We start from the raw sequence: 11,575 nt of genomic DNA on the forward strand, positions 1-11,575 counted from the left end.
ACATTAAATCCAATCCATGGAAGCTGACCATGTAACTGAGACTCCAGAGGAGGAGAGGGTGGGGCAAGAACAGGATATGGAGAGAGCACAGTGGGTAATGTGTGTGCTTAGGTGCACTATGGTGACTGCACCAGAAGGGGGATATGTTATACTTCCAACATAGTAACAACAATCTTGCTCACATGGGGCAAATGATGATAGTGTCTTCCTCTGCCATGAAGTTGACATTGTACATCCTATTTTAAAATTTTTATTGTAGTAACAATGACTTATAACACTTTGCTTCATTTTTTTAACTTTGTTGAAATTTCATTGGTTTACATAGTTGTAAATGGTGTCCTCAAGAACTGTCAGATCAATAAAAACTATCAGTTTAGAAAACTCAGCTTCTAACTTGTGTTATAAACAATCTTTCAGTGAGTATCAATCGATTTGCACATTCCCGAGCTGTCATCAGATAGATAGGTAGCTAGGTAGATAGATGCTGGATGGATAGATTGATTGATGGACTTATGGATGATACAGGAAGACATATAAAATATGATAATGCTTTAACAATTTTAACATAATAATTTGGGCAAAAGATGTATGTCAAAGATTGATGGTCCTTTTTATAGGTATCCATTACTATCAGGCCTGCAAAATTAACAAATTGTAAAAGTTTGATTTTTCTGAAATATTTTACTTAAATGTTTAAATGTGTTCTATTAATTGACCTTATCCTAAACGTAGAAATTTCATCTTGTCTAATCTATTTTAAAGAAGTTTTTCTTCTTAGGTATTTAATAACAATTAGATCTATTGCTATTATCTGAGGCCTCATGTCTCTGGTGTCAGGCTGCCCTGCATGTGTACAGACATTAGAGTACATATAAATATAATATAAAAGAAAGGTGTTGGTAGAGGCCATCTTTCCATTCTGGATCATTTTGGATTGATAGTCACCTGAAGATGTCAAAATCTTTCTCACATTCCTCAGCTTTGTATTTTCTGTTTCTTTCCTTTCTTTCCTGGATAGTATCAGACACTCTCTACCACCCCAACACTAGCACCCAAATACCCAATAGAACACAGGAGTGAATGAATTAACTTGTTCTAATCTGCAAAGTCAATGTCCATCTCAGTCACAAGAAAGTCAAGAACTTGAAGGTCTTCAAAAAAAAAAAGAACCACCAGATTATAATCATGAATGTCTGTATGCTTTCTAAATTTTCTTTTTAAAAAATTATTAAATATATATAAGATCATGTATAATTATGGGCACCTACAAGCACACACACACTTTAGTTGTTCAAGTTTTAAAAGGAAAAGAAATACACACTTTCAGAACTGATTAAGAGTTTCTCCCTATGAAGCTAAGTAATGTTCTCTGGAATGCAAACTACGAATCAATGTTTTTTGAATTGTGTTATTACTTTATTCTGTGATTTTTTAAATATCAACATATAAGATGTATAATGGTGAATAGGCAACCTAGAGTCCAGAAATTAGATGCTGTTGTGTATTTTCATTCCCAAAGTTTTTTCATCTTTGGGATTATATGCAAATTACTAGGTGTTTGAATTCATTCCCTACACTGTTTTACTCAACATCAGTATTACTTATTAATGTTACAGTTTATACTCATTGAAGATAAGACTTTCTGTTAATTGTATCATCCTTACACCTTTCAGTGGTGAGTGAAGTAACTTGTTTGGATTTGGAATAAGGGTCCATCTCAGTCAAAGGAAATTCAAGAACTTGAACCTCTTCCAAAAGAGATCATCAGATTAGAAGCATGAAGGTCTGTGTACTTTTTACATAGTCTTCTATTAAATTGCATTAAATATATACACGATCATGTGTAATCATGTTCACATACTATGGTGCACACACACACTTTATAAATTGCAAAGAAGGGAATATATACATTCAGGACAAATTAGGGTTTTTTCCTATAAAGTTTAATAGTTTTTGCTACATTGAATCAATGTTTTTCAGTTATGTTACTTATCCTTTTCCATTATTTTAAAATGCTAACATACACATTAATTTATATAGAAAGCAGAAAAATGGAAAAATGTATATATATATATTCATTTTTTTATACTTACTGTGAGGTGAGTGTTCTTTTTTCTTTTTTTCTTGATTCACCTACTTGCCAGCATGTTGAGTTTGCATAATTAAGTATTATGTTTCTCTGTTTACACATGATAGCTGTCATTTTAGTGGAATGTGTGTACATAGGAAGTTTGACTAGCTTCCTATTTTTCTGCCTTTGCTAACTATATCAAAATTTCTTTAAACACATTCTTTGAAATGTATCTTCTTGTCTGCAGATCTTATTTCTTACCCCTCATCAGTGCAAGGTGCAGGCCAGACGGATTTCCTCTTTTCCTTCCAGCAGTAACTGAACTTTTGCAGACTGGGGGAGGCGGTGATATTGCTGCATTTGTTATGCTTTCCCCAGGGGGCAGCTTGTCTTTATTGGCGTTCCAGACACCAGTTGAATTTGATGTTTGCTCTCAAGGGCAGCCATTTCTCATATATTACATATTGTTCATGACAGGATGGCCCCTGGATTTACCCATTATACTCACAAATGTAGTCTATCCATGTAGACCTGTTCCACAGGAGGGGGTCTCTCAGGTCTTCTGAACCTCCCGCTTTTCCACAAGTACCCAGTGGAAATCGACAGATTTTGCTGTCAAGAGAGTGAATACCCCTTGGTCTATAGCTATCAATATATGCAATTCTAATTTCAAGATGAATTCTATATACTCTCGGACATTTGTTAAAATGCTTCAGTGCTTAAAGACAGCCTCCTCTGATTTGACAAAGTGAAGCAGAGTGTGTCTTGTCTCCCCATGGACACAGAGATATGTCTACTTTACGACTCAGTTCACCTTAATTCTTTTGACTTGAGCTAACACACTCAGCATGAAAATTGACTTGAATATTATCTTGCTTTTCTCTATTTTAGGTGTGAGCTGTGTTGTGAATTAGTATATCCAAAGCTGAACTCTGGCAAATATTTAGGCAGATACCGTAATGTTTATTTATCTCTTTCTGTAGCTCTTCGGGATCCAGCTTTTGCATGGAAAATCTCTACAGTGATTCTGGGGCTTATTTCCCTGGCTCTTCTTTCATATGCTAGATTCTTTACAAAGTGTAAGTCACTATGCAAAATAGAAATACATTTTTCTACTTGAATAGTGAAATTTGTTGATGATAATACTTTTTTGACTCACTTTATAACTTAAACAAACATAATATTCTCTGTAAAGTCTGAAGATGCATCCTCACAGATATATAATCTATTGTTTGTTTTAAAGTATAACATAACCCTTACTTATTGCCTATTTATTCTCATCTTTGCTTTACCAGAAAAGCTTGTTCATGCTGTTTTGTGAACAGAATTTCCTTCTGTGATCAATTGCTGTGTGAACATTTCATGTTTTTATACAGTTTGAGTTTATAATTTTGTCTCTATTACATTGACTTCTTTAAGGCAAATAAGTTGCATTAATTATTTTTAATTTCCTATATAATACAGTGTTTGCACATAGGATTGTCCAATTACTTTTCTCTTTGACTTTAAAAATCATCTTTCCAAATACTCTTCAGTTTATCAGTGCTTATTGAGTGCAAACGTTTATAAGGAACTATTTCATAAATCAAGGAAGCAAATGAAACACATAATTTTCAGAGTCTCTTGAGTCATCATTTTTTGGCATGAGAGTGGAGAGAATTCATTTTGACCAAGCTTTTTGCTTGAAACATACAACTGTATACATGCAAGCAGATATGACTGAAATCAACTGTTGGGAGAATTAGGTACTAGAATTGGGCAGTGTCCAGTCTAGCAAATAGAATGGATCTCCAAGGGTTTTACAAAATGGGGGGTCTTTAGAGTGAGACAGGTTAGACAAGGTTATTGATGAAAAGAGAGAAATAGTATTTCAAGCAAAGCCACCTGCCATTATGTGAACTTAAAGGGGTCTCATCATACAGATGAACTCAATGCAAGCAGTGTTTTCATTTTTTATTTTCATATTTCCTCTGGAGCACAGTATCTGGCACACAGGATTGTCTAACTATGTTACTTTTTGAATTAAAATGAAGTCTCTGAATTCTCTTCAATCAGAATTTATTTAATGCAGGATATCCAGGACATATCTCCTCCAACAAGGAAGCAAATAAAACTGGTAATTTAGGAGGTTCCTGTGTTATGATATTATTTATAGAAGATAGAAAAAGCTTTGTATGAGTTATTTTCCTGAAGAATTACAACTGTACTTTGAATTTTGATCATTCATGATTAGAATAATTTTGTTAAAGTGTATAAAATATATATATATATATATATATTATCTAACACAATGTATAAAGACAAACCCATATGAAATTGTCAGATACTCTGATAATGTCTGAGGTCGTGGTGTTTATATTCAGAATTCAAGGCATTGCTATGATCAATTTGAGATTTATTAATAATTTTGATGACACAATATATTTAACATCTCTAATGTTGAAGAGCTAGAAAAGTGGCATTTCTGCTTTTTTAAGTTGATAATAACATTATAGATGTAAATACAGATGTTATGTACAGCAAATTTTGTGTTTAATGGAAATTATTTTCTCTTCTAACTTTGAAATTTGAGAACTTGCAGGAACTGGTAATAAAGGCATATATATAATAAATGACTACATAATTCCCAATGGGTACTAAAATAATGGTTATTGTATCTGCAAGAAGACAGTTTACTAAGATAATATAAATACATGGGAAAGAAAAAAAGGAACATCTAAGATTCTCCCTTGTGATGACTTCAAACTATGGAAAATATTTACTTCCCTAGAAATCGATGTCTTTATTCCATAAATTTCAGATATTATTCTTTAATTTTAATTCACAATATGTACAGTAAAATAGAATAAAAACCATATTAGTAACATTGGGAAAAATACAAAAGAAATAAGGAATTTGAAGGAACATTATTGGGACTGAAAAAGTAAATAAAACTATCCAAACTGGGACAGAGGTATTAAGTAATTTTAAGATGTTCAATTCTTCCAGTACTGTCAAAGTAGTACTTGTCACTATTGTGCACACACAATAGGTTATTTACAATACCAGTCTCCTTCTGACTCATTATGGTATCTATGAGAAGAATGAACAGTTAAGGTAAGAAGATAAAATTACCAAAAACCAAAAAATATGCTTTTGAGAAGACAAGTTAATGGTTAAATACACTTCTATAAAGTCAGGAAACATTAAGCTTTGTTAGTCACCTAGTTATAAAGAATTTGAAAAAGCATAATGTCCATTGAATGGAACAAAGTGAACAGAATTTATTTGATTTTGATTCACCAACAAGGAATTTTCCTGACATTGGTCAGGCACTGAACTTTAGGTAGTGAGATGCACATGTGTACAAGAAAGAGCTGTCTCCTTTCATGGGAGGGAGAACTGACTTTAGTAATCACAATAATAACTATACAATGCAAATGAAATAAGTTCTTATAAACAGGGAAATGAGAGCTATCAGTGTATGACAAAGACCTGATCTAGACTGAAAAAATAATGTAGATGATCCACATATAGAAGTGAGTCCTTGAGCAAGTTAGGGATAATTAGGCAGCTTCAGGGATAGCTTCAAGTCCCTGAGGCAGGGAGTTCAGGAGAGTTATGGAAGGCTCCAGAGATAAGGGCAACAAATTACAAAGAGAACCACCAAGACTAGGGGCGACAGGACATTCCCAAACAAGGATAATAAAGAAAAGTATGCTAAGTTAAGGGCTGGGACACAGAGACTTAGTTCTGGGCACAGATACTTTAAGGCACTGAGCGAGCCTGCTGAGAACCAACCAATCACCAAGAGACAGGTGGAACATGAAAATAATTAGGGCAAGAAATTACATATTCCCTGAGGCACGACTCCACTTGGCTTCATTTCCCTTCCTGGTCTGGTCCAAGGGCCTGGCAGACCCACTTTATATCTATTCCTTTTCTCCTTAATAAACTTTTTCTTTTTCTAAACAAATCTGACTCTTTTTGCTTCGTTGCCTGAGTAAGAGCAAAGTTCCTGCAGTGGCTTCATGAGTCACCAACCTGTGGTGGGCTAGTGGCTGGGACTCAGTGCTGACACCACCACCTGGGATCCATTCCTGGCTGGGAGACTAGGCCTGAAAACCTGAAATTACAGTATCAGTGGTATTTATATCTGAGAATATATACATCTGAGAAATGAATAATTTTATGCTCATAAGAAAGCTGGGATCCAGAAGTATGAGTATTTTGGATACAAACGAGAAGCAAGTGAAAAGGCTTGTGTTGGAGTGAAGATGAGGGTTAAACCTTGGAGTTGGAGGGTGGGGTAGAAATGGTGTGATACAGCCCTGGAGGAGGGAAAGCCAGCAAACACAGAGCTTAAGGACTGAAAAAGAATTTGACATCTTAGTTACTCTCAATCCTTGAAGTTCCCAAAGTGACACAGGACAGAAGGACACCTCCTGCTCCACCTCCTTTATAATCACACAGCAGCCGCTGGACACCAGGTGTCCTGGGACCACTAACCAGACTATAGACTCCAAAGAAGCACAAGACCTCTAAAGTATATATGGAAATGAATTTCTATTTTAGTATAACATTAATGAATGGCACATATTTAAACATTAAAGTATTCAAGAAGAATCCAGCTTTTGCAATTTGTCAAAGTTGGAGTCTCATAATAATGGAGGAGATAAGAAATTATGACTGAGACACACACACATGCACATACACATGTATATATGTATATTCCAACATAGATACAAACCACATTTAATGACATATTAGATGTAGTATATAAGAGAAAAGAACTTCAAGTGTGACTTTGGTTTTCATTTGTTTGTTTTAATTTTTGACATAATCTCAAAATCAAACATGCCTGGAAAAGTAGTATCAAAGATTGATGTATATCTTTTACCCAAATTACTGAATGTCAAATTGTTTAAAAAATTACATTTTATATATCCTTCTCGGTCTGTCAGTGTGTGTGTCTGTCTGTCTATGTGTCATCATACCTACCTACCTATGTATTGACAACTTGGAAGTGTGTAAATTGACCCTCACTAAGTGAGAATTTAGTACAAAAGTTGGAAGGTGAGTTCTCTAGACTGACAGATTTTTAGTGATCTGTATAGCATCCTGCTTGGGTCCAGATGCATCTCACAATTCTTGTGGAGCCATTCTACCTCCCTGTTGTATCAACAGATATTGATCACAGAGCTTTATAATGTAAGGGGTTTTGTTTTAAGTTCAATAAAAAGGCTCAGTGCCATTTCAGTGAAAATAAGTTATAAAACCCGAGATTCAGACATTGAGAAGTGACCAATCTATCACCTTAGGCACTTTTGTTTAGTGTGAAAACCCAAAGACCCACAATGCTCACCACAGAGACACTGTTTCCAGCCACCATGTGTCCAGAAGCCACAGCGCAGTCAACCAGCTCTTTGCAACTTGGACATGAGATTTTTACTTCAGTCCATGTGATGGACTTGTTAGTGACCAGAGATGTATATTTTAGTAAGGGCTAAAATTAAATAATCTGGAAACAAGTTATAACAGGAGAATGCCAACTTTACAAAAAAAAAAAAGTTACAAGCTAGTTCATCATTGTTTGGATGCTTCTGTTTCTGTGCAGACATCTCACTTTGTGAAGTAGCTGTGAGGTGATGTCAAGGGCCAAGAAAGATCTAAACATCCCCACCACTGTCACATAGTATGTTTTTGTCACTGAAGTGTGAATGAGCTATTCCTGAATTTGCCACTTTGGTTTTCATATTTACCTGTTTATTTCTCCTGATAGAAAGCAGTTTTATTTTTGGTACTTTTAACTCATTCAGAAAGGGAAACTGTCTCGAGTCGATTCTCTGGTCAATATGCCTGACTGAATTTATAACTGCCCAATAAAATTGCAAATAAAATGACAGCATCTGCTAAAACAATAATATTATATACTAAATCCATAATATGATTTCATAAATATTGGATAACTTGTCAGAGATCCAATTTAAAAAAATATGTTGAATAATATGGGCATGAGCATGTCATCCCATGGTAAATTATTCCTGATTTGTTTGGAGCTACAAGATGATCATCTTTATTCAGAATGGCTAGCCTTGTAAAAATCAATCCTGGTGAACCTTCAAAAAAGTTTCCGTGGTACTGAATTACCTTTAGAAGCTGCCTGCTCAATCTGACATAGTATCAGGAGTTTTAACTCTAGCATGAAGATATGCAGAGTTAGGCAAAAACTAAGTGACTTCCGAGAGTATACTATTTATGTGATTTTCTCATTTAAGAAAGTTTGCTCATAATAGAATTTCTAGTGTATTATAAATTTCTACAGCAAAATAGTGGAAGCCAAAATTCTTTACTGGGATTATAAGAAATACACATTTAACACAGCATAGGCTGTGCTTAATAAGTGTTAAAATTTTCTTTAAAAGAACCAATTCAAAAGCCTAAACTGGCAAGCAAATGAAAGTTTCAATGTTAATCTTGCCTTTTCTTTAACAGCGTAATTCAGAGTGAAATAACATTTGTTGGTTAAGTTTTGTGTAGAACATAAAAGCAGGGATGATGTGATGATGAATACATAAGTTTATAGATTTTGTTAAACTCTATATATACACATATAAGTAAATTACTGCGTGGAAAAACGATGAAATATGATTGTTCTGTGTCAATATTATGTTTTTAACATTCTGCTTAGATATGTAAGATATTACTACTGGAAAAAAATGAATAAATGGTGCAAGCAAGCTCCCTGTGCTGTATTACTGTTGCTATGGTATGTACAAAAAAAAATTCCAAAATAAAAATTAAAAAAAAAAAACAGAACAGAAGACAGTGTATTTATTCCTTGTTGTTAGAACAAACTAGCTTCATTTTCCTTTGTTTCTTATGTCACAAGTACATTGTTGGTTCCCTCATTAAAATCACATTTGTTGTTATTATTTAACAAAATCTTCTTTCCAGATCAGTTGTGGTAGTTTCAGAACTGATTGATATATTAAATGTTTTCAAACAAGCTCACGGAGGCAGTGCTCCTCTTGAAAACTTTATTTCTTGCTGATTCTGAACTAGATCTGTGATGCACACACCTAGATATGTTTCCTAATTGATTATACTGTACATAAGAAATTCACTCTCAAATTCAGTGTGCTTAAAAGTGAACCAAAATATGTAGATCAGTGGTAAACTTACTCATAACAACCTACCTCAAAACACATATAAACACAAAGTTTTGAGAGAGTACACAATTTTCCATGTTCATCCTTCATAACATTTAGTGTCTCAAAATTTCCTTTCGATAATCATGACTACCCATTGGGCTTTCAGTGAAATGGATTCCACACTGGTATCCAAATTGGGCCTCAGCTGATTTCAGTCCATCTGTGTGTTTAGCCCATTGACCACTATTTTTTGTATTCAGCCTCCTCTGCTTAGCAACATGGAGAGTCTCAGAGGCCTCCTACAAGAATGTGGGAAATAAGCAGAACACATGAGAATTTATATGTATTTGTTCTAACTATATACATTTCAAAATCTGGATGAGATACTGAGTTTTGGCTCAAACCAGCTCAGGCAATTTTAGAGTGTGTGTGCTTGCATGTGTGTGTGTGTGTGTGTGTAAATGGAACAGTAATGCAAGGTCACTTTCTTCCTATATTTTTAATCTCTGCCTTCCCTAGCTGATTAAAGAAGGCAGAAAAAAGTCATATAATGAGAAAAGGGGAATCCAAGCATTCATTCTGTGCTAAAGAAAATAAATATTCACAAAATCTATAGACAGAGATGCATCTTTTAAAATACATTGCATGTGTCTGTGGATATGTACTGCCTGGTTTCAAAGGTAAGTCTCCTTGAGTTGTTGCTGAGTTTTCTGGTGCTTAGTAATATGAGTAGAGTTATGTATCTTTATGTAACCAGTCTCTGAAATTAATGAGCTAATATATGATAAATATTTTATTCAGTGTTTAGTACAGCATAATAATGAATAATTTTATTTTAGAAAGGAAATTTGTTTGCGGAATTTTATTATACTGAGCACATACAATTAGGTTGTCCATGTTCCCTCTATTTTCCAAATATTTTTACAAAATTATTTGATGTTCAAACATTAAAAAAAAAAAAACCTTCCTCTGAGCTTTTATCATAAACAAAGGGGGCCGCCGCAGGTACAGTGAGAATTTCCTGTATTGTGGTTCCGGAACATTTGAAGCTCATGATTTTGCTGCTTCTGTTTCATACTGTCCATCTACTGTCACCAGTAAATAGGTGATTTGAGAACATTGCTTAAATGCAGAATTTCCATTTTCCTTTTAACTTTCTTCTTACACAACTTTCGGGTTCCTAAACATCCAGAACAGTCCATGCCCAGAAACAGATCTTCTGGAACAAGCGAGCCTTCCCTACATCGACAGGAGCACCCCTCTTTATGGCAGGTATGTGCAGCCCCTGCTATGCCACTGGAAGATAAAAATAAGAAAATGCATGTCATGGATATTGATCATTTCGAGGCAGGACAGGGAAAAAAAGTGAGAATTTTAAATTTCATATATATCAGTATGTACCTCTGATTTTTATTTTGATTATTTTTCTTTCTTAATTATAGAAATTGTTTTTGAAACTTTTCCAACAGGTTGAAAGGATGGTTTCTGACAGGGACAGCAATAACGGCTTACGGGACTGATTTACCAGGTTAAATTAAAGCAACGCTATTTGAGTATAGAACTAACTTGAGAATTTGAAATGTTAATGCCAATGCTTGCATGTTTATAAAAAAATTCTCCTTTTGTTTTGACATCCAAAAGTCAGCTGATTTAATAGTTTTACGAACAAGAATGTGAATGGCAATATACTTAGGATGTGTACCCATATTAATGCAGAATCTTCTAATGTTCATTTCTTTTAAGGGAAATGCCTGTAAAAAAATAAATTTGGTTATGAGAAAATACTATGTCTTGTAAACAATGTTGGCTTAAGTATCATCGTGCAATTTACCTAAAAGAAATGCAGGTTCCCAGGGAGTCATTCCTGTATGTGCTGGGAGATTTCATCATACCAGGTCCAGGGTGTTCTTTGTCTTTTGTCCCTATTCATCTTCTACAGAGTTATGAGCCCCCTGACATGTTTCTAGCAGGGACTGATTAGAAAAGGACACGATCAGGAAGCATTTTCAAAATGATGGCTATGTTATAGGGAAGACTTTCGAACTAGCCAGCCATTTTGCTTCTAAGTTGGATGCCTCCCAGCTCTGATACCCTGAAGAAGTGACATTGTAAAAGAGACATAATTTTTTTAACTGCCTACTGGGAATGATACCTCTTATAATTTTCCCCTGAGAGACTATGTTAATGTCCACTATTTAAGTCCGCAAACAGAACTTTGTATTCTTATTCAGATCATCATATTTCTATGGCCTCCACTCCAAGAAATTACTGGTGAGTCCATATTACTAAGATGGATCCCGTAAAGAGGAAAATGCATGAATAATCTCACAATAAATTTCAGTATTGCTTGGAGCTTGCAATAGCTTATTTT

Source organism: Talpa occidentalis, unplaced genomic scaffold, assembly GCF_014898055.3.
Source record: "Talpa occidentalis isolate TD23 unplaced genomic scaffold, MPIMG_talOcc4v2.1 talOcc4.16, whole genome shotgun sequence".
Taxonomy (NCBI): Eukaryota; Metazoa; Chordata; class Mammalia; order Eulipotyphla; family Talpidae; genus Talpa; species Talpa occidentalis.